Source organism: Cupressus sempervirens, chromosome 8, assembly GCF_028749045.1.
Source record: "Cupressus sempervirens isolate cs-2001-9-10 chromosome 8, ASM2874904v1, whole genome shotgun sequence".
NCBI lineage: Eukaryota > Viridiplantae > Streptophyta > Pinopsida > Cupressales > Cupressaceae > Cupressus > Cupressus sempervirens.
In genome coordinates this window covers 11,820,538-11,844,540 of record NC_143125.1, presented here as the reverse complement: position 1 = coordinate 11,844,540, position 24,003 = coordinate 11,820,538, and the positions used below count along the sequence as shown (strand labels likewise).

The 24,003-nt window shown below is 40.1% G+C and overlaps 1 protein-coding gene across 1 annotated transcript in view; it reads left to right on the top strand.

Annotated features, from left to right (window-relative positions):
* The window catches only part of LOC149541327 (tyrosine decarboxylase 2-like), a 176,252-nt gene that overhangs the window by 131,329 nt on the left and 20,920 nt on the right, over positions 1–24,003 (top strand). The window lies entirely within an intron of this gene.

Below are 24,003 nucleotides of genomic sequence, written 5' to 3'. Positions count from 1 at the left end.
CAATTGTAATTAATAGTTAATTACAAAAGAAAAGAATAAAGATGTATTTTCCATGCTTGAAAACAGGGTCTGCTTGTATATCAAATGCATTGCACGGAAAGCTATATTTCTATTTTCACATGCTCCAATAGTGTGCACAAAGAATCATGCAAATATGATAGAAGAATAGTGATTCTATCTTATGGATTAAGAATCCAGGCTTTCACACTAAATGATTGAGACAACTTAATGCATACAATGCAACAGATCAAAATATTAATTCCAAATAATACTTAATGCATAAAATCAAAAATCCATCTGATCATGAAAACAAAAAATCAAACTAGCGAGATATTGGTCAGGCATTGATGTTACTAAAAGGGTAATATTTTTGGGAGTAACAACATCGATTCAGAGTTTTAAAAATGCAACTGCTCATAACGGAGATGACAGAGTTCATTGCAGATGGAAGGAATCTCTAGTGGCTTTGAACAGGGAAAGAGAACTTATTGTACTCTGAAAGTATTGATTAATACAGAAGGAAATAAGATTATCAAACAGCTCTTGCTCAACAGCCTGTGCATATTAAGAAAGAATAGTTCTAAAAATGTGAACGGAGTTTCAGATTTGCTGGAGTTTTTCTTTGGCAGTCAAGGCATATTCTAGAGACATTCACAACACAAGAGAAATGCAGCTAAACTGTTTTTTATCCTCCTTTCATCACAACGACAAGCATCTGAGAGACACGAGTGTCACAGGTCAGGCCTTAAGTGGTTGATTTAGTCCAGTATAGGTTATGTGAAGATGTGAGGTTAATAGTTGCTTCTTGCCTTAACGAAATTATTTGAATAATAGTCCCAGTTACACTTTATGCTGATAACATTTTGAGTCAGATTCTACAATTGATTGTGGATAACTTGTGTGGATTAGAGGACAACAAAAGCCTTACCTTTGATAATAGGGCTAAGACATTGGTGATTGTGGCAAAAACCAGATTTTTCATCATGATGTTTGATCTCAGTTGTGAAAAGATGATTCAACAACTGTTTCAATATTTCTTGAGAGAATTTAGGAAACATCATCCATACATTATGAGATCTTGCATAAAAACAATCATGTCATTAATATTAAATGAAGATGATGACATATGCAAACTACTACAATCAGATTTGTTGGCTATATGGAGAAGGGAAAATAAAATTTCACCGATGGCTTATGAGCTCAAGGAGGCATTGGTTGAACTTAAGCTTGATAGGTTCAAGGAATATATGACTGAAAATGAGCTAATGTTAGCAGACGTAGAGGTTGTAGGATCTCTGAAAATGAGCAGGAACCAAAAGTGAAGAGAATAGATTTGTTTTACATGCCATGAGCCTTGGGCACCTGATCATCGTTGTGAAGTCAATAAAGAAGAAAAACTAATGCAGCCAAACATTAGTAAGGACATAGATACACATATGTAATGTTCCTCATCTTTTAGACCCTCAATGGAGTTCTTAGATTTTCATTCTCTGAAGGTTAAGTGAGAAATAAATTAAATTAAAGTCAATAAATAAATAAATCTACAAGTGACTTTATATTTAACTAATTTAATTTTCTAGAAACACAACTAATTTTTGTATTGGAAAAAGGGAAGCTTCTAGAGAGTGCAATTAAATAATATTTTATTTCCTTCTAGAAGGGTAAAGGAAAAGAATAAATAGAGGCAAGAGCTTCATTGTTAGGCATCCGATTATTGTCAATTGCATTTGATATAAACTTGGGAGAAGAAACTAAGGGTTTCTAATTATAGTTAGCCATTGGAGAGCGTCAATTCTTCAGTGTTGCAACCATTTGAGGTGGTGAAATATCCATTGAATTTGGCATTCAGGAGAGCTTCATTCTGGAGTTCTATTTGTGCTTAAATTGGAGAATACATTTATTGCTAGCTGCTACAGTGCCGTGAACATTGATGTGAACAGTGTTGTGAATAGTACCCGCGCTACAATACTTGGCTTGATTATGATTGCAATTTCATCTCCTTCGTTGGGCGATTTGTATATCAGGTTCTACAATCAATTTGCATCATTTAAATTGGTCATTTGGCATTGTAAAGGTGACTATCATGAGTAGCTGTAGATGCACATTTTATATTAGATTTATAATGTCATTTCTATTCAGTTGTTTTTTGGGGCAACAAAGCCAAGAGCCTTGGAATATTATGTTAAGCATTGAATTAGAAAATATTTCAATAAAGGAGTGATAAGTTGCAGGTCTATATATTTGATGTAATGTGCATATTTATATCTTTCATGATTGACAAAATACCAGTTGGCTGTAATTGCACATTTTTCATTTAGAATTCATCTATATGCATTTGAGAAGCCAAAAGAGAATTGCATATGCATTTAGTTCTTTTCTTAGATATAGTAGTAATCAATTACAGGCTTTTAGTTTCCCTTTGATATCATTTCAAGCAAGCATAATCAGTTTGAAACTCAGAAATAAGCAGCATAGAGATCGTATTGGAAGTGTTTAACAATTTTCCTTGACCCAAAAATCAACAAGTTGAGGTTTGAATTGCCAAGGGATATTGCAGTGGTATTAGAGCTTGCTTGCAAAGTGTTTGACGAAATTTCAAACAATTGAATTTGAGAAGGATTTGGTGTTTCACAAAGTTATAACCAACTGAGGTTATTACAACATATGGGTGAAGACTTGATTCATGAATCAGGTCCATAATATGAAATCCATTGCTTCCATAATAAGAACTTAGAAAACAAACAGGATATTGGCTTCCAACTAGTTGAGGATTGTTTACCGTATAGGTAAACAGTTTATTAATGTATTCAGACAATAGACAAGAACATGTAACACATAAGTATTCATTTTATTATTTGCATGTATGCAGAAGATACTACAATATTTGATATGATTGATTACAATGATGATTACAACTCTCCTTATGATGATCCAAAGTCCATTCTGGACGGTGTACATAAAGCTTCCCGAAGGGGTGACTCAATCATCACGCGCCTGTTCGGATACAATTCTACCTGTCGGCTACAATATAGATTTTCTCAATATCATCCCCCCCCCCAAAAGAAAAGTTGTCTTCGGACGACAATTAACAAAATGGAATACATTAACTGACTAGTTATAGATCTATTTCCGTCACACCACTTTCACATTCGTCTTGTGCCTGCACCAAACTAGTCTCCAAAACACGTTGCATCTGTAGCCTTTGCTAACACAACACTGTCACCTTAACCAATCTGACCTTGATAGCCACCCGTGCCGCCTTCTCTACTTCCAATGCCTGGGTACGCTGATCCAAGTGTCACTCTACTACCTCCAATTGGATGATCAGCTCCTCCCGATCTCTCTCTACATCCATCAAGACAGCCTCACGTCCAACACCTACTCTGAGTGCCTCACAGCATAGTACCCCTCTCGAATGGCTTGCTCCAGTGCTCTCTCCACCTTTGGCAGACAAACACTCTATGTCTACAGCAGCTCTAGGTCTGATCAACTAGTCACACTTCCCACGACTGATAATTGCACTATACTAACTAGGGGTCTAAGGGGCAATGCCCCTAGTGGGGTCGAGGGGTAGCGCCCCTGCTGCCAAGACCAAATTAGCACTCTCAAAACCATACAAAACTCCATGGAACACACCTCTTTTGTGATTTTCTTCCGATCCCATACTCTTTCTGCCAATGGCTTATGTTTTACTACCTATTTATGTCCTTCCCTTCCCTTCAGTATCATACGTTACTCATTCTGAACTATTTTGATTTATTGTCATATTTTTTTTTTGGTTCCTACTTCTTGAAGAGTACGGCTCCTTCCTCTTAAATGCTCTGGTACAGTCTCCTTTATTACTGTACCTCTATTAGTGCTTTTTCTCTAATCCCTTTTAGTTTTATTATATCACAACTTAACTCCGAACGGTATACGGCTACATGATGCAATGCTTTTGTAGTGTATTTCGTATGTCCATATGGCCTGAGGTTTGTCACTCCTTTGGAACTTCTTCCTTGCGTACGACAATCCTTATTCCTTTTGGGTCGTACAACCAAGACTCTTTCCTACAATACTCGTATGGACTCTTGCAATATTATGTCGTACAGTCAATGATATTTCCCTCCATGTTCGTACGGACCATGCAAGCTTGTCCTGTCTGTACGTTAGCTTCTATCTCAGTTGTACAGTAACTTCTAGCTCAGCCGTATGTTAGTCCCTCGGAAGTCTATACGGTGATGGTGACCTGTTCAGCTTGTCGTACTATGAAATGATATTACTTTGTGTTTGTACTTACTCCTGGATTCCACACGGGCTGTACGGTGCATATATTCTTCTAGATCGTATAGTACTATAAGCTTTCCTTCAACTGACCTTTTATTCTTCTTGCTCTTCTGTATGGGTTGTACGGTATGCTCAAGCTTGGTTTATGCTCACCGTACCAAGCCGTACGACAATGTGTGTCTTTTATAGTTGGTCGTACTGTGCTCTTCCGAGGCTGTATGGACTTCCATATGGCAATTGTGTTACTCTCTTCAACCGTATGGTGCACCTCCAAGTCTTCCTGCAAATTTCCAGCCGTACGATGCATTCTTCTCTTCTCCTTATGGGTCAAAGCTCTCTCTGGATTTTGGTACAATCTTTCTTGAACATGCAAATTGTCGTACGGTCTTTGTGATTTCCTTAAGGCCATACAATGCATTAACTTGTGTTCTCGTTGAGTCTGTACGGTCCAATTCACTAGTTGGTTATTACCCGTACGATGATACTTATTCCCCTCTTGAGTCGTACAGTGTGTTCTGTACAATATCTTCTCCTTTCTAGCCATATGGTGGATCACCTGTGATTTCTTGTTGTCTTTTGCTTGGCCATATGGCATCCTTCCTAGCTTGTACAACGTTTTATTTTTCTTTACTGCCTCCCTTTCTTGCTTATGCTCCTAATAGGCCGTACGACCCTATTTTATGGCGAACGTACTCCCTTCTACTCTCCTCCACGCATGCCCATATGGCTATAATTCCTTTTGACGCTTGTCCATATGGTGTACTTGCTTTTCTCTCCTAAAAGGCTGTACTATTTTAAATGCAGTTGTTTTTAACACTGGATTCTCGTTGTTCTTTGGTTTGGTATCATCTCCCAGATTCATGGTTGGTACTGTGGCTTTTTCATATTTTATTGGCTTTTCCTTATTGAATACATGTGCAAGTGTTTCATCCAGCTGTGTGTTCCCTTCTTTTATTTTCCTAAATTCTTTTGGAAATCTATCCTCGTTGCGTTCTTCCTCTATCGTTAGTTTGTTGCAGCTTTGGAAGAGTTCATAATCCTTGATCTGCCAATGAAATAGACCGTTCACCGAATCTAGATCGTCGTCCTTCGATCCACCTTCTAACCGTAAGACTCCTTCCTCATCCGATTCCATTTGCTTCTTACCTTTGTCCTCTCCTTCTGAATTGGACAATAAGGCTTCTTCTCCCACTATTTGTGTGTAAATCAATAATAAATCTCCGTCCTTTGCTCTTCTTTGATAGTGTATTCTTCTTTCAGTTGTATTTAACTTTTGCTTGTATGAGCCATCCTTGTCCCAGAATGGCATCATATCCCCTTCTTTTTAGCGAGATGACTACAAAGTGGAGCAAGAATGGCTGTGTTCCAATAGTCAGTAGTTGTGCTGTCAGGATCCCTAGAGGCTTAATGCCATGTTGGTCTGCAGTTAGCAATTGGAACGTGGATGGTCACAACGTCGGTTGTCCCAACTTCTTCCAGGTATCTTTTGGTAGGACATTTACCCTTGAACCTTCGTCCACAATTGTGTCTAAGAGGATTGTTCCCAATATACCCATTTCTACGACTGTTGGATGCCTTCCTGATGTGAGGGTTAGCAGCATTAGGTCTATTGCGCTTGTTCCGCTTTCCTTCTCCTTCCTAGATTCTTCTAGTAGTTTAGCAGCCGGAGCCATGTTTGTAAGTGTCGTTCGTAGTTGGGGCATTGTGAGGATTAGATCATTTAATTTTATTCGTACTTCAGTTTGTAATATCCGCTTTATGATGTTTTGTTCTGCGCAGTTCCTCATTGAGGTACCTACAGTGTCCCCCTTCTCCATTTGTGATTTCTCTACCTGCATCCCTTTCTCAATTTCTACATGTGCTTCTTCCAGTCTCTTCTTCTCTTCCATTGGATCCAGGTACAGCTTTTCCTATTTACGCGTAATTGCCAAAACTTCTTCGTCCGTTCTCGACTCAATGCTGATCAAATTCACTCCTGATTTCGATTTGGTTGGGCACTTCGCATCTTCATGGTCTCCAGGACCACACCATCTGCATAACAACTTCGATGTGTTTGTCATTGTATAGTTCTATGCAAAGTGGCCCCATAAGTTGCATGCTTGACACTGAACCATCGGTTGGCTGTTCGCATCATACTGAATCCGACTGCGATGTTTACCGTACAGGTAAAAGAAATCAACGCATACAAACAATGGAACAAAATAGCAGAATTATATTCGCATATGCCAGACATACATTATGCTTCATAAGATGAGTAGTAGAAGATGAATTACAATGATGCCAGACGGGATATAAATACTATTCACCGAACCTTCCCAAAGGAGTCCGTCGGCCACAACCATTATGTCCGCTACAAACTATTTACTCGTCGGCTACAGAATACAGAAACACTGACGACAATCCAGTCGGCTGACACCATCCCCCCCAAAAAGAAAAGTCGTCTCCTGACGACTAACAAAATATCTGAGACAAATTAACGAACAAAATACATTAACGGACTAATTACAACAAGATAAATCTGCTTCTGACACATCACTGTCACCTTCATCCTGTGCTTGTAGCCTCTGCTAACACAACATTGCCTCCTTAATGAAGCTGACCTTGATAGCCACCTGTGCTGCTTTCTCTATTTTCGATTCCTCGGTACCTTGAGCCAAGTGTCGCTGCACTGCCTCCAACTGGATGATTAGCTCCTTCCGAGCTCTCTACGCATCCACCAAGACAGTCTCCCGGCCAACACCTACTCCCTGTGCCTCTGGTACACAGAAAGTCCATGCCTGCAGCAACCTCAACTCTTCTCAACTGGTCAGACTCCCACGACTGATATTTGCAATGACTGGGGGTCCAAGGGGCAACGACCCCAACGGGGTCGAGGGGCAGCCAAAATTGCATGGAACACACTGTTTCTGCCATTTTCTGCCGATTCTACACTCTTTCTAGCAACCATTGATGCTACCCCTTCCCTTTGGCATCATCTGCTACTCATTCCGAACAACTTGAATTTGTCGTCGTTTTTTTTGTTTTTTTGTAAGAAAACCCCTCACACCCATCTTTTGCACAAACTCGAATAATCTCTCCCCTGCAAATGAGAAACATAACTCCAACAATCTTTCGCTGAAGATGGCATGGAATAATAACAAGGGCGGTATATTGTTTTTCACCTGCGTCAATTAGATTGAAATTCGTGGCCTCCAGATAACGCCGTGGGAACAGTTCCTCCACCAAATGCAACGAAGAGGAATCGAAACCTGGGGAAGATGTAGAATTCGTGGCTTGACAACCCCGCAGAACACATTCGGTGGACAGGTGCCCGCGGAGCACCTCCCGCGGACAGATGCCCGTGGAGCACCTCCCACAGACATGTGCCCGCGGAGCACCTCCCGCGGACTGGTGCCCGCAGCCAGATGCTCGCAGAGAACCTTCGGGGGATAGGTGCTTGCAGAGCACCTCCCGCGGACTGTTTTTTTTATATTTATTATTATTTTTTTTGTTTTTTTGTTTTTTTTTTTTTGACAAAAATAAAATTAAAAAACAACACCTCAATTTTGCCTCCACGTGTCGCCATTCTGCAACGACAACGACAAGGGAATCATCTGATCATTTTGTGACGGCGACGGCGACGGCATCTTCCTGGCACGGTAGGATCCGTTGACTGTGTGAGGTACCTCTTGCCCATCCAACGTCCCCAACTTTACCACTCGATTGTCGCCGACCTCCCGGATCTGATATGGTCCAACCCATCTTGCCTTAAACCTTTCCTGTTTGCTCTCATTCCGATCGTCATACTTGAGTACCAATTGCCCTGGCTAAAATCTGTTGAGTTTGTCATGCCACGCCTTATGCCTGTTCTGTGTCACCTCCGTCGCCCAGTGTGCCTGCGGTCGTCGCGCATCTAGATTATTTTATTTCTGTCGGCACCCTTCAACTAATTTTATGGTATGATGCATTCTTTTCTTCTTGTACGGTCCATTCACCGTGTATCGGATGATGAAATTTTTCTTTTTTCTGGGTTGGTATTGTATGTCCTTCCCTTCTTCAGCCATAACCTCCTTTGCGTCATCTGCTCCTTTGTATTCCTTCGGACACTCATTTTCCTCTTTTTTCTCACCTTCGTCGACCCTTAGCATATTACAACTTGGAAAGAGTTTGTAGTCTTCTATTTGCCAGTGGTAAAGGCCATTTACCGAGTCTAGGTTATCATCATATGATCCTCCTAGTGTCAATACTCCTTCGTCTGGTTCCATTCTCCTCTTTCCTTCATCGTCACTGTTGCCTTCACCTTCTGAGTCTAACAATGCTGCCTCCTCACCTACCATCTGTGTGTGCAGGTCAATTATGAATCTTTTGCCTCCGCGCTCCATTGATAGGGTATTTCGTTTCCAATCATGTTTTACTTTTGCTTGCACCAACCAAGTTCGTCTCAGAATAGCATCATATCCTTTTCTTTTCAATGGAATGACCACAAAATCCAATAAAAATGGTTGCGTACCAATGGTTACTGGTTGCGCCCTCAAGGTTCCTAACGGTTTGATCCCGTGCTGGTCCGCCGTGAGCAATTGGAATGCAGGTGGCCACAACATCGGCTTTCTCAACTTCTTCCAAGAATCCTCTGGCAATACATTCACGCCGAACCCTCCATCAACAATTGTGTCTGTCAGAACGTTTCCCAAAATCCCCATCTCGACGACCGCCGGATGTCGTCCGGATGTGAGTGCCAGCAGCATTGGGTCTGTTGTCATCACTTCCCTTCTGTCCCTTCCTGTGTCCTCCGTTGCTTCGAAAACGGTGTATGATTCAGAATGGCCGTTCGTAACTGGGGCATTGTGAGAAGGTCACTTATCTTGACCGGTATCTCCGTTTGTAAGATCTTCCGTACAATGTTTTGTTCTGCGAAGTTCCTTGCCAAGGTGCTGATGATGTCCTTCAACTGAGATGTCCCCGCCGACGATGCCTTTCCAATTTCTGCCTGCGCTTCCCCCAATTTTCTTTTTTCCTCCGCTAGTAGTTTTGCTTGCCTCCGCGTAATTGCCAGAACCTCCTCTTCATCCGTGCCGACAATGATTAAGTTTACTCCAGACTTTGGGCACTTGGCATCTTCATGGTCGCCGGGTCTGCACCATCTGCATAATAATTTTGGTGTGTTTGTCGCTGTACAATCCCGCGCAAAATGACCCCACAAATTACATGCTCGGCATTGAACGATCGGCCGTCCGTTTGCATCATACTGGGTTCGACTTCGGTTCCCATTATTATTGTTTTTGTTCGCATTGTTGTTGCTATTTTGCCCTCTATTATTATTCCTGTACCCTCTGGATGTGGCACCTGCGCTATTCGTATTTCCGCTACTGCCCAACGGGGAAGCCTCCTGTGTAAGAAGCACCTGCGGAGATCCTCTTGTCTTCATGTTAAAGGGGCACTCTTTTGTTGAATGGCCCATGATCTGACAAATGTCACAAAATTGGTTCTTTGGACACGATCCTTTAGTATGACCGTCGGTCTTACACTCCGTGCACCACAGCTCACTGCCTTTTGGCTCCTTCTGCATGTTTTTAAACTCCATCATGCGGATCATGTCCTTCTGTAGGGCACAAACCTTCTTACTGTTGCCTTCATTGTCGCTGCTATCATCTCCGGCAGGCTCGTCGTCATCCAAATCAGATGAGCTAGTCTTTGTCTTCAGCTCACTTTCGAGGTCCAATGCCTTGTTATAAGCTTCCGTATATGACGACGGTGGCATAATTTTCATTTTCCTCTGCAACTTCAAGCGTAGGCCTTCCACGAACCATCTTTTCTGAAGTCCGTCCGCCGGCTTACTTTCCATTTTGTTTATCAAGTCTTTTAATTTCTTGGCATAAACGCAGATGGTTTCGTTCTTCCCCTGCTTAGTACTGAAGATCTCTGCTACAATTTCATTATCATCTCGCAACAGTTAAAATTCTGCCAGAAACTCCTTTTTAATGTTATCCCAATTGTTTAGCTTTTGTGGATCTGTATCAATGAACCAATCAATTGCTACGCCTCATAGGGTGGCCGGAAATTGCCTCATCCAATCATCTTCATCAGTTATCCCATTTGCCTTCTAGATCGTTTCACATGTTTTGCAATGTCGAATGGGATCGGCCGTACCATCGCCATTGAACTTCGGCAACTTCTCTTTTGGTCTTGCCATTACAATTGGTTTTTGTAAATAGGCGTTGCTCGGTCTTGCAACACTAGCGCTGTTCACTCCCACACCGGCGATCTGCAATCCCACACCGGCAAACTGCACTCCCGCACCGGCGGACTGTTCTCCCACCCCAGCGGTCTGCACTCCCGCACCGGCGGACTATTCTACCCCACCGACAGACTGTTCTCCCACACTGGCGGATTGCACTCCCACACCGTCAGACTCAACAGCTGCGAACCTTGGTGAAGAAGGGTGTTCTGAAGTTGTCTCCCGCGGAAATGTAATTCGGACAAAGAGTTCACTCCACGCTCTTGCTCTGTCGGCACTTCGAGTCGTGTGAGTAAATGCTTTTTTGTCTGGATTCTCTTCCCTTGGCGAACACAAATTCAAAAATTCCTCCCGTGCTTCTTCCACCAATTCCACCCATTGTCGAGTCTCCTCCAACAATGCTTCCGCACTCCTGTTTTCATCGGCAATTTTCTGGAATCTCCTTCGGCGGTCTGCCTGCTATACCAGAATTAAATGTTCTTGTGCAGTACGGATTCCATCATTTCCCTTGGCCTTATTTCAATCCTTGTTAAGCTGATTTGGCATTAATCTTCATTTCTCCCACCTTCCAGATTCATAAGGCAATGGTGCCAAATGTTTACCGTACAAGTAAAAGAAATCAACGCATACAGACAATGGAACAGAATAGCGTAATTATATTCGCATATGCTAGACATACATTATGCTTCATAAGATGAGTAGTAGAAGATGAATTACAATGATCCCAGATGGGATATAAATACTATCCGCTGAACCTTTCCGAAGGAGTCCGTCGGCCACAACCATTATGTCCGCTACAAACTATTTACCCATCGGCTACAGAATACAGAAACACCGACGACAATCCAGTCGCTGACATGCGGCTCCCGTTATTATTGTTATTATTATTGTTGTTGGTGTTGTTCTATCCCCTTCTGTTGTTTCTGTACCCACCCGAGGTGGCACCGTCATTGTTTGCGTTCCCGTTCCCTCCTGACATGGAAGCTTCCTATGTCAAGAGTACTTATTGATGACCTCTTGTTTTCATATTGAACGAACATTCCTTTGTGGAATGTCCCGCAATTTGGCAAATATCACAAAACTGATTCTTCGGACAGGATCCCTTAGTGTGACCTTCTGTCTTGCATTCTGTGCACCATAGCTCGTTTTCTTTGGTCTGGCTATTCCCTTTCTACATATTCTTAAATTCCTTCACTCATCCTGATCATATCCTTCTGGAGATCTCAGACCTTCTTACTGCTTTTTTCATCAGCACTGCTATCCTTAGAAGAGGATTCATCCGAGTCAGATGATCTACTTTTCTTCTTCTTTTTTGTTTTCTGTTCACTTTCTAAGTCCGTCGCTCGATTGTATGCTTCAGTGTATGACGATGGTGGTACAATCTTCATTTTCCTTTTTAACTCCGGGTGTAGTCTCTCTATGAACCATCTTTTTTTCAGTCTGTCTACTAACTTGCTTTCCATTTTATTTACTAAATCTTTTAGTTTTCTCGCATATACACAGATTGTTTCATTTTTTCCTTGTTTCATGCTATAGATTTTTGCTACTATCTCATTGTCATCTCGTAGCAGTTGAAACTCTATAATAAATTCTTTTTTTATGTTGTCCAATGTCGTTAGCTTTGTTAGATCGGTGTCAGAAAACCAATCAATTGCTACACCTCGTAAGGTGGTTGGAAATAGCCTTGCCCATTCATCCTTGTCGTTTTCTCCATTCATTGTCCAAATCATCTTGCAAGTTTTGCAATGTCTGATTGGGTTAGTCGTGCCATCCTCATCGAACTTTGGTAACTTTTTCTTTGGACCAGCCATCAGTACCCTTTCTTTCTTTTGTTGTGCGCTACTGTTGGTACCCGCGTTGTTTTGTACTTCCATACCACTCTGAACACCCGCGTTGTTCTGTACTGTTGTATCGCTCTGAACACCCGCATTACGGACACCTACGTTCTCAAGTGGCGTGAAGGCTTCCTCAAGAACTTGGTTGTTTCGACCAAACTGTATTTGCTCGTCAGGTGTATTAGGGACGAAGAGTTCACCCCATGCTCATGTTCCTTCGACACTCCGAGCTGCGCTGGTCCTTTCCCTTTCGTCCAGATTCCCCCTTGGCATATACCAGTTTGCCAATTCTTCCTTTGTTCCTTCGATCACCCTTTTCCTTTCTTGGGCTTCTTCTATCAACCTCTCCCTTGATCGACTTGGCGACTGCACTCCACCCATCAGTGCTTTCGTGGTGCCGTGGTCACCTCCTTTGACACCACTGTCCTACCCTTCGGCGACTTGTTGGAGTCTGTGCCTCCGGTCGTTTTGCTATGTGCGGTTTAATATTTCCCGTGCCACACTTATGCTGTCATCTTTCGGATTCTTATTTCTATCTTTATTCAATGCGTTTGGCATTCATAGCACCTAGTCTTTATAGGCAATGGCGCCAAATGTTTACCGTATAGGGTAAATGGTTTATTAATGCATTCAGACAATAGACAAGAACATGTAACACATAAGTATTCCTTTTATTATTCTCATGTATGTAGAAGATACTACAATATTCGATATGATTGATTACAATGATGATTACAACTCTCCTTATGATGATCCAAAGTCCATTCCAGACGGTGTACATATACCTTCTCGAAGGGGTGACTCAACCGTCACGCGCCCGTTCGGATACAATTCTACCCTTCGGCTACAATATAGATCTTCCCGACAACAAGAACGATATTATGGAAGAATCTGTTGCTACTAACAAGTGGTATTTGAAGCTCTTAATTGGTAATTTGCTGATTACTATTGAGAAAACTAGTGAAGAGAACTCCTTTGATGAATCCATAGATGAACATGATGCTATTCCATCATTACTTCACGAGGAGTGCATAACACCAACTATAGAAACAATTATGTGCAATGATGATATTGCTCCCATAGTTAAGAACAAATCAGGAAATTGGATGTGTGAGCCCAAATTCTTTAGACAAATTTGAACAAAAACCTTCATCATTACAAGATTTGATGGACAGGTTATTAGTTACAAAAGAGAAGCTTGTACAAGTGTTAACAAGGGTAGATGATTCTCACAAACTCATTGACAGTCTTATCTCAAATTGGTGAAAGGCAATAGGGTTTTTCATGTGGAATCACTAGTAGTATGCAACTACAAACAATTGAAGAAGCATTAGAAAGGATGAATTCAGCTTACTTGTGGCTCTTACTGGATAGGGAACTTGCTATCAAATTTGGGGAAGACAAGGAAAAGGAGGTAGATGAATTTTGTCTTCAACTGAGTATGACACATTACTCCTTATACCAGGCTGAAAATTAGACTTTTATGACAGTCACTCATAAAGAAGATTATCTTAATTCGAAAACCAAGGAGATCATACAAATGCTTGAATGAATCAAAATGACCAGCAAGACGTTAGACTTAAGAATTCTGATTTTTATAACACTTATATACCTTCACAAAACCATGAGGTAACTGAATTGAGTGATAGTATGTCATGTCCCCATTTTGGAGGCAATTTGATTTAATTAATTTAATTAATTAGGTTGTCCAAAATAATGAATATTTTATGAGGATGACTAATTAATTATTTTAATTAAATAAATAAGTGGTATTAAGTTAATTATTTATAAAGTTATCAAATAAATAAATATTAAAAGGTAACTTTATATTTAATTAATTTAATAAAGTGACTTGAATTATAAAATATTTTATAAAGTCACTTAATAGATAAAATAAAATAATGTTCTAGAAGCTTCTGGAGAAAGTGGAGGAAAAAGAATAAATAGGCACCCCGGGCTTCATTCTAATCATCCAGATTTGTTGTTGTTGATGTTGATGTTTGTTGATGTGCATTGTGGAGCCTAGGGTTTCTGCAATAGTCACAATTGGCCATTGAGAACGAAAACTCTCAATTGGTACGCAATTTTGAGGGTGTGAAATATCACTTGAATTATTGCTGCTGGGAGGAAGATACTTCAATCTTCTATTTGTGCTACATTGAGAAAAAATATTTGAGTACAAAAAGAAGGCCTAAAACGCAAACCGAAAAAGCAGTTCGAAAAAAGCAGGCCAAAAAAGCAGTTCGAAAAAAGCAGACCGGAAAAGCAGTTCGAAAAAAAAGGCCGAAAAAGCAGCTCCGAAAAAAGCAATCCGAAAAAGCAATTTGGAAAAGCAAAAACGAAAAAGAAAATTCGGAAAAAGCAAGTGGTAAAAGCAGATCGGAAAAAAGAAAAGCAAAAGGGGCAGCATTGAAGAAAAATATTACAGCCATCCACAATCAGTTTCTTCACTTCTCATTTGGCATATTTTCTAAGAAATGTAGGTTTTCAGCTGAGTACAAAATATAGCTTCAGCACTTCATAATTTTACATTGTACTTGTCTTTGTTTGCCAATTGGCATTATTGGTATCAAAGGAAGGCTAGAATTTTGCAATTGAAAGAGCGTTGTAATTTTTAGACTATCTATATTGCAACTCTAGAGTTGATGATCAGCTTATTAGTTTGCATTCCAATTGTTTGACAAAATATCAATTGGCTGTAAGTTTTCTTTTTTGGCATAAATAATGTTATAATTTTGCATACTAAGTGTTTATATTAATGCCACTTGGTTGTAAGTGCATTAATGCCATCCTAGGTTGCATCCAAAGTATTTGTCATAATTACTAATTGCTGTAGCTGCATTTTGCAAGTAGTTTAAGTCACATATATGTATTGAATATTGCCAAAATTAGTTGCACATTCATATTAGGTCATTGTTTAGACAATTTGTAGTCTTTTGTAAGCATTCTCTTTGAGGCAAATCCAAACAAGAATCACTGCAGCAATCTGAAAAGTTATATCAGTCAGAGAACCTTTGCTTGCAAAGTGTTTGACGAAATGTCAAACAACTGAAGTATAAAGATTTTTGGTGTTGGAAGAAGTTATAACCTATTGGGGTTATTACAGTGGTATCAGAGCGGTTTTCTTGCCATCCTGTGGGGTGAGAACCGACTTACATGAGTGATCAGCACTCTACTTTATCCAGAATGGACAGGTATAGTACAAAGTCTTTGAAGACACAATCTTGGACAATTGATAGACACAGTATCCAGAGTCGAAATTGTGGAAAGGATGGCTATTCAGACATTCAAGATGAACTTAGGAAAATAAGGCATAATATGTCTGAACTGTTGGTTAAGCACCACCGTATAAATGACAGGCTGTCCGACCCAGCTAAGGTGGATAAGTTGACTGGATTTCGATTTGGCAAATCTTCTCGCAAAGCATTGACTGATACAGTGAGAGATGTTACTAAGAACCTTAATGAGGAGTTTGAGAAACAAGTTTGCAACCATTCAGAGGTTTCAGTTCAGCCACAGGAAGAAGTGGTGAAGGATATTACGCTGATGGATAGTAACTGTCAACTTGGTACTCAAGTTGAGACAGTTGTATACAGGCTGCCAAAGGGTGATGTCTCAGGTACTCAGGATGGTTTGGTTCCAACAGGCAGTGACTACAGCATAGTGGGTTCAAATGATGATTATGAGGATGTTGTTGTGCATGATGGTGAGATACCTGGTAGAGATGAGTAGACATTGAGCATTCATGACTTTGCTGAGAGAGAGTACCAAGCATAGTTAGATGCTTTGTCACATGAGGATGGTAGTACTTCACATGATTTGTCTAGCCAGCTGAAGGTGAGCGAACACAGTATTGTGACTTCATTATCTCATCATGATAGGATGCGGGATATGATAGAGGATCACATTCGGATGATTCAATTACAGGGTAGACATAAGGGAGTTTAGGCAAAGTCTTCTTGTGTTGACTTACAGGCAATTAGGGAAGGAATGGGAACGATGAAGTTGAGTTATTTACATCTACTATCAGATCGTGACCATCTTCTTAGCATTGTCAGAGACTATTCAGATGCCTTGAGGAGGAAGGAGGACGAAGTTGACAAGCTTTCTGGCGAGCTTGAGGACACTCAAGCTTCTTTGGTAAATACTCCATTGGCATTACAGGATTGGGAGAGACATGGGAATAAGCATGGCATTAAGTTGAGTTTAGTTTCATCTTGCACTCCTGATACTCAGCTTTCTACGGTAGGCGAATCATATGTGGTCATTGATAATGTTGCGAGTTCATCTTGCATTCACATCCAGGATACAGGGACAATGTCAGACAAGTATGTGGAGTTAGTTGGTATTGGTCATATTACTCAAGTGAGGAGTTTGCTTGAGTTACCAGCTGATTCTAGTTTACGGATATGGACTCGAGATTGTTATATTGGCATTTGGGATTCAGTCGGCTGGAGATCTTTACCACTTTTTGGTAGCAGTGATTGTTTGGGTGATATCATGGATTTGATTAGCAGATTGCACGGTGTTCTCTTTTCTTGTGCCAGCAGCTTGTCCGATGTTGGTATTAGTTTTTATACACCAGTGTTGGGCTTTATTCATATATCCATTCGACCATTCTTGCTGGAATGTGTTGATGATGTTAGAATCTGATAAGATTAATAACCCAGAAAACTAATGCAAAGAGTAAATATCTAAACTATGAATGCAAATGATACAAAATCAAAATAGCATCATAGAGTTAGTCTCCAAGAGAGTAATGCAAATGCTGGAAGCAAAATAGCATTAAGAGGTTGCAAAAACAAGAGAGACAAATACAAGCCAGGTAGCATGCTTATATAGGCTAGGAAGAGGGAGGAGGTGGTAACACCAACTAATGAGGAGCAACCATCTATCGGACTAAAGATAGCAAAGTATCTTCCCAAGATAGCTAATGGATGCTCACATGTAGGAAGGTGACACCTCACAACCATTCACCTAATAAGACATGCTTTATTAACTTAAGTGAGATTATTAAAAGTGTAAGAAAAACCTAGCAAAATAGGAAAAATAAAAAACTACACTAACACCCCCCCATAAGCGAAGCTTAGGTGGATGCTAACCTAGCAAAGCTATGAAAGCAGGAAAATGGGTCCCAACAACAAGGCCTGATCAGGTACCCAATACAAGAAAAAGAACTAGATGAAGGAAACTAAGCCTCCAATCTAGGAAATGTCCCAAAGAGAGGAACAAAAAAGAGCATGAAGCATCTCTGAAGCATGAAGCTGCAAACACTATCAGAAGAAACTGCTGGAAACCCCACTGAAATAGTGCATGACCAGGTAGAGAAGACAAAGTCTGAAGAGCTGATCAATCGAAGAGGTGACCTCCAAAAGTAGGAATGAATGAGTGTCTATATAGTAGATGAACCATCTCACCAAAATGCATAGGTGCCTAGCCACTGCATCCGCCTAGTACATAGGAACAAAAACTGAATACGTAGATCACTCAACCGAACCAAAGAAGCAATAGAGCCAACAGGTGAACCCCCCCATAATGCTGAACAGGGAGAGGGGTGACAGGAACACTGAAATGCAATGCCAAAAACATCTGCAAAAAGAAAAATCAGGAACACCAATAGTGCAATAGAAGTACAAGCACAGGATAAAGGGCAGTGTCACCGACACATTGCATGGGCTAATGTCGTGGAACAAAAATTCACTTGACAAAGGTGGATGAGCACAAAATGGCAAAACATCATGACCCCCCATGGCACTTTATAACTGAGTGCGAGTACAAACAAACACAAGGTGTACAAAATCCCAGATATGCAAAAGCAAGCACTTTATCTCAGTGCGTTTACAAAAAAAGGAATGCAACAGAATAGAAGCATACAATGCTCAGAAGTCAAAAAGAAGAGTGAGCCAAAAGAACAGAAGAAGAGATTCTGGGACCTGTAGAATCCAAGTAATCTGCCAGAGTGCGAAAGTGCAAAACTTTAAGGAGAAAGAACCTGGAGCAGAATCTGGATAAAAGACCTCTGCAACTAAATAACTCATAGAACCAGATTTCCAACGATATCTGGCGAGCCCAGAAAAGAGTTTGAATGAGCGAGATATGGCTCTCGAAAGGCAAAATAGAACATCTAGCTTTGACTGCCAAAAAAGGCAACCAAACTGTAGCAAAAATCAAAAAAACTTGTACCATCATCTCTGTCTTAGAACCATCTTTCTGACACATTTTTCGGATCGAAAAAATACGTTCGTATGCTCAAGTTACGGAAGAAAAACTGACAGGGCCTCCTCATGAAGAGCATATGCTAAAAGTGAAACTTGGGCACAATAATCAAAGAAACAAATAGCACCACTGCGATTTACTCGAAAAGTCATGCACTTTCAAAAAAACAATCGCCTCGATACGAGGTCGTATGAGAAAGTTATGATCCTCCGAAGTTTTCAAAACGAGAACTGTGCACAGTCACGGCTGAGAATCTGCAATTTCTGAAGAACTCATGCATGAAAAATCAGAAAACAACTCCACTAGTGGATAGAGCACAAAAAAATTAGCCAAGTTCATAACAAGAATCATCAAAATCGGAGTCTGTATGAGCAAGAATGAGACATTTGAAAATTGCGTTCAAATCTGCGACTGTCAATGGAGAGGGGTATGGCTGTAGCTTTGCATGCTTGATTCTACAAAATATACAACTTGCATGCAAAATCTAAAAGATACTCAGATGGTTTTTTCGGGGCTGTGAACAAAACCCAGAAAGCGTTTTTCTTGCTGATATACAGAAGATGTTGCTGTAGTGTAAATCAAAAGCCTTTAACAGTAAAAAACAGGTCCAAAAATCAAAAAATGACCCCAGCAACCAAAATATGACATGCAAATGCTGGATCAGCTTCCTAAGTCCATCAATGGCATGCTGAAACTTGCAATATTGATTAAAGACTCCAAATATGCAAGTTGGTTGTCAGATTTGAGATTGAAACCCCAGAGAAAAACCGTTTTTGTCAAAACTTTTCTGATTCTCAGGATCATCCAAAGATGCAAGAGAAGAGCATACTTTTTTTTTCAAAAAACTACAATAAAGTTTATTAGCCCCCCCCCCCCGAATCTCTCAAATAAGGAAACTAAAATCTACTCTTGCACATAGAAAAGCTCTGATACCATGTTAGAATCTGATAAGATTAATAACCCAGAAAACTAGTGCAAAGAGTAAATATCTAAACTATGAATGCAAATGATACAAAATCAAAATAGCATCATAGAGTTAGTCTCAAGAGAGTAATGCAAATGCTGGAAGCAAAATAGCATTAAGAGGGTGCAAAAACAAGAGAGACAAATACAAGCCAGGTAGCATGCTTATATAGGCTAGGAAGAGGGAGGAGGTGGCAACACCAACCAATGAGGAGCAACCATCTATCGGACTAAAGATAGCAAAATATCTTCCCAAGATAGCTAATGGATGCTCACATGTAGGAAGGTGACACCTCACAACCATTCACCTAATAAGACATGCTTTATTAACCTAAGCGAGATTATTAAAAGTGTAGGAAAAACCTAGCAAAATAGGAAAAATAAAAAACTACACTAATAGATGATCTTTCATATTTTGCAGTGTGTACAGATGAGTCCCAGGATCATATTGGCATTGATGACATCCAGGAGGATGCAGTGGGCAGTTTTGAAGACTTGGTTTCTTTGGCAGTTTCTTGTGGTACAGAGGAGTTGGACAACAGTGCTACAATTTTTGATACTTTGTATGTTGATATGAGCTTTGGAGTTGATTCGCAGGATATGGATCGTAATACTCTAGAGAGCAGTAACTTTGAGGATACTCCTTTAGACAGTGCGTCAGAGGAGTTTTGTAGGAGACAGTCTAGCCAGTGCCATCATGTGTCTAGTCAGTTGAGAGTTAGTGAGCGAGACATTGCTATCGCTTGCCAACATTTCGATGCTGCTCGTCAGTTGTTAGCAGTTTATGGATGGGGTTCTCCTACTAGTGATGAGCAGGGAGGCAGTTATCTTTCCTTGACAGAGATCCACTCTTTATGGGAGGCTATTCGGATTCTGAGACAGAATTATATGCAGTTGGTAGCTGACAGAGATTATCTTATGGAGTGGGGGAGTACAACATACGATGCATTATTGGTCAAGGAAGATGAGGTGAGTGAGCTTACTCAGCAGCTCAAGGTGACTTATGAGATTCTTGAGAGTACACAGTTGGCTTACGAGAAGTCACAGTTTCATTTGGCTAAGGTGACCATGGAGTTGGAGCAACTGCACTCTTTACCAGATTCTGTACAGTCACAAGCTGTGGTGTCTGGTGATCCGAGGATGTCCATGGTCGAGATTGTCAAAGACAGTGGAGATGGGGATGCATCCATCCTTGATACTAACATTGGCATATCGGGTTCGTTCCCACTAGAGTCAGGTTCAATTGAGTTGGGTGTTGTAGCAGATTGTTGTGGTATGCTTGACATAGTGGTGGCCTCTAGTACTGATGGCACAGAGACTAGAGATGTTGTATCAAAGATCATGTGTGATATTGGTGAGCCGGCAGTTGGAATGGTTCCTGCTAGTAATACTACTCCCTTGGCGATGTCTTCAGAGGTAGTAGTCAGTTCCAACTTGGGTAGTGATCGATTGCAGTTAGTTTCATCTGGATTGCAGTTTGAGCCATTGACTGAGATTGGCGCATTTTATCGGCATTACACTGTAAGGTATGCTCATCGATTTACCTTTGATGACCATGTTGATGAAATGATGATACAGAGATGTACTTTGGTTCCTAGTGCTTGTCATCAGTTATGAGACGGTTTGGCACCTCAGGATGAGAGTTGTGATGGGCATGACATGGCGATAGGTTCTGCGGTTGACAGCTTGATAATACATGACTTAGAGCGGGAGTTTGGGAGTGATGCTTCAGCGGTTGTTGTTATTGATTCTACTCCTTTGGCTATGACATCTCCTGACTTAGCTGGTGATCAGTCACAGTGGGTTGTATCACTTGTTCATGGTGAGCAGTTGACTGAGGTTGGTTCTTTTTATCAGCATTATACTGCAGGGTATGTACATCAGTTAGCATTTGATCCTTGTGTTGAGGAGTTGATGGCAGGCAAATTTGGTTTGGGTTCCATTTCTTGCTGTTTATCTTGTGATGTCTTTTCACCATGAGCGGTGCATGGGAGTTATGGTTATGAGACAATGGCCGGTGATCTGCAGAGTTGTGTTGACTGTAGGAGTTGTACAGTGTGTGGATTCTCCATACTTGGTACAGTTTCATTCGGGAGCGTTCACCATTGTTGCAGAGTTGGATTGTACATTTTGTATAGGCCAGTGGGATGTGTTGATGGTATTTATTGTGTTGGCAGTTTGATTTGTCCACTTTACTTGGGTTTTGATTTTCTAAGAGTTTGTGTCTCGTGGGTTTCTAACTATGGCAGTTGTGATTTTGGAGTTTGGTTGAGCTGTAATTGTCAGTTTGATTATGGATTCCTCTTGGTTATATTGCAGAGGGTATTACAGGAGCCTGTGTTAATTGATAGTAGTATAGTTCATGACGACATTTGGGATCCAGGCGGATTGATTGGTTTATTGTTCAGCCATTGCTTGGGGACAAGCAATTTTAGGAAGGGCAGACTGTCATGTCCCCATTTTGGAGGCAATTTGATTTAATTAATTTAATTAATTAGGTTGTCCAAAATAATGAATATTTTATGAGGATGACTAATTAATTATTTTAATTAAATAAATAAATGGTATTAAGTTAATTATTTATAAAATTATCAAATAAATAAATATTAAAAGGTAACTTTATATTTAATTAATTTAATAAAGTGACTTGAATTATAAAATATTTTATAAAGTCACTTAATAGATAAAATAAACTAATGTTCTAGAAGTTTCTAGAGAAAGTGGAGGAAAAAGAATAAATAGGCACCCCGGGCTTCATTCTAATCATCCAGATTTGTTGTTGTTGATGTTGATGTGCATTGTGGAGCCTAGGGTTTCTGCAATAGTCACAACTGGCCATTGAGAACGAAAACTCTCAATTGGTACGCAATTTTGAGGGTGTGAAATATCACTTGAATTATTGCAGCTGGGAGGAAGATACTTCAATCTTCTATTTGTGCTACATTGAGAAAAAATATTTGAGTACAAAAAGCAGGATGAAAAGGCAGTTCAAAAAAGCAGGCCGAAAAAGCAGCTCTGAAAAAAGCAATCCGAAAAAGCAGTTCGAAAAGGCAAAAACGAAAAAGCAAATCCGGAAAAAGCAAGTGGTAAAAGCAGATCGGAAAAAAGCAAAGCAAAAGGGGCAGCATTGAAGGAAAATATTACAGCTATCCACAATCAGGTTCTTCACTTCTCATTTGGCATATTTTCTGAGAAATGTAGGTTTTCAGCTTAGTACAAAATATAGCTTCAGCACTTCATTATTTTACATTGTACTTGTCTTTGTTTGCCAATTGGCATTATTGGTATCAAAGGAAGGCTAGGATTTTGCAATTGAAAGAGCGTTGTAATTTTTAGACTATCTATATTGCAACTCTAGAGTTGATGATCAGCTTATTAGTTTGCATTCCAATTGTTTGACAAAATATCAATTGGCTATAAGTTCTCTTTTTTGGCATAAATAATGTTATAATTTTGCATACTAAGTGTTTATATTAATGCCACTTGGTTGTAAGTGCATTAATGCCATCCTAGGTTGCATCCAAAGTATTTGTCATAATTACTAATTGTTGGAGCTGCATTTTGCAAGTAGTTTAAGTCACATATATGTATCGAATATTGCCAAAATTAGTTGCACATTCATATTAGGTCATTGTTTAGACAATTTGGAGTCTTTTGTAAGCATTCTCTTTGAGGCAAATCCAAACAAGAATCACTGCAGCAATCTGAAAAGTTATATCAGTCAGAGGACCCTTGCTTGCAAAGTGTTTGACGAAATGTCAAACAACTGAAGTATAAAGATTTTTGGTGTTGGAAGAAGTTATAACCTATTGGGGTTATTACATAGTAGCTCTAGAATTTTGTGTGGTGATGATCATTTCCTTTGTGAAGGTGATGATTTGAATGATGACACTCGTCGTGAATCAGAATTTCAAGAATTGTCCTTAATATGTAATGAGGGTTTCTATGTTTCATCGAGAGACTTGTCACTGAATTTGTACGATATGGCAGCTATTTATTTACTTGTTGGTGATTTTATCTTCATGCCTTCTCCAGTTATTAGTGGCTGCTCTGCTTGGTCTACCATTATATTTTCAGAATTGGCATGGTTCATAAGGAGTATTGGGTTGTATGTAGAGCCGTGTAGACATCTTTACTCAAGGGATATTCCATATGAGGGAAGCTGGACCATAAGGTAAGAGGCCACGAGATATCACTAGCAGGATAACAAAGACACATAAGAACCCATGATAAGAGCATAAACCTCATCGTCAAGCATAGAGTGAGCGGTGACATAGTCCTAGACATAATAGCATCTCAACATGGCAGGAACTCTGATAAACTTGTGAGCTACATAGGTATAAATGAGCTCTCATGCAGGTACCAGATTTCTAACATCACAATCTCCCAGTATCATTAAATTATAGTTACTGTCCACTATATTTTCAAATTTTCTATAAATCATTAAATTTTTTTTTTTAAAATAGTGGCGTCTCTGAGTATCCCCGTCTCCTATTTTGGAAAAAAATA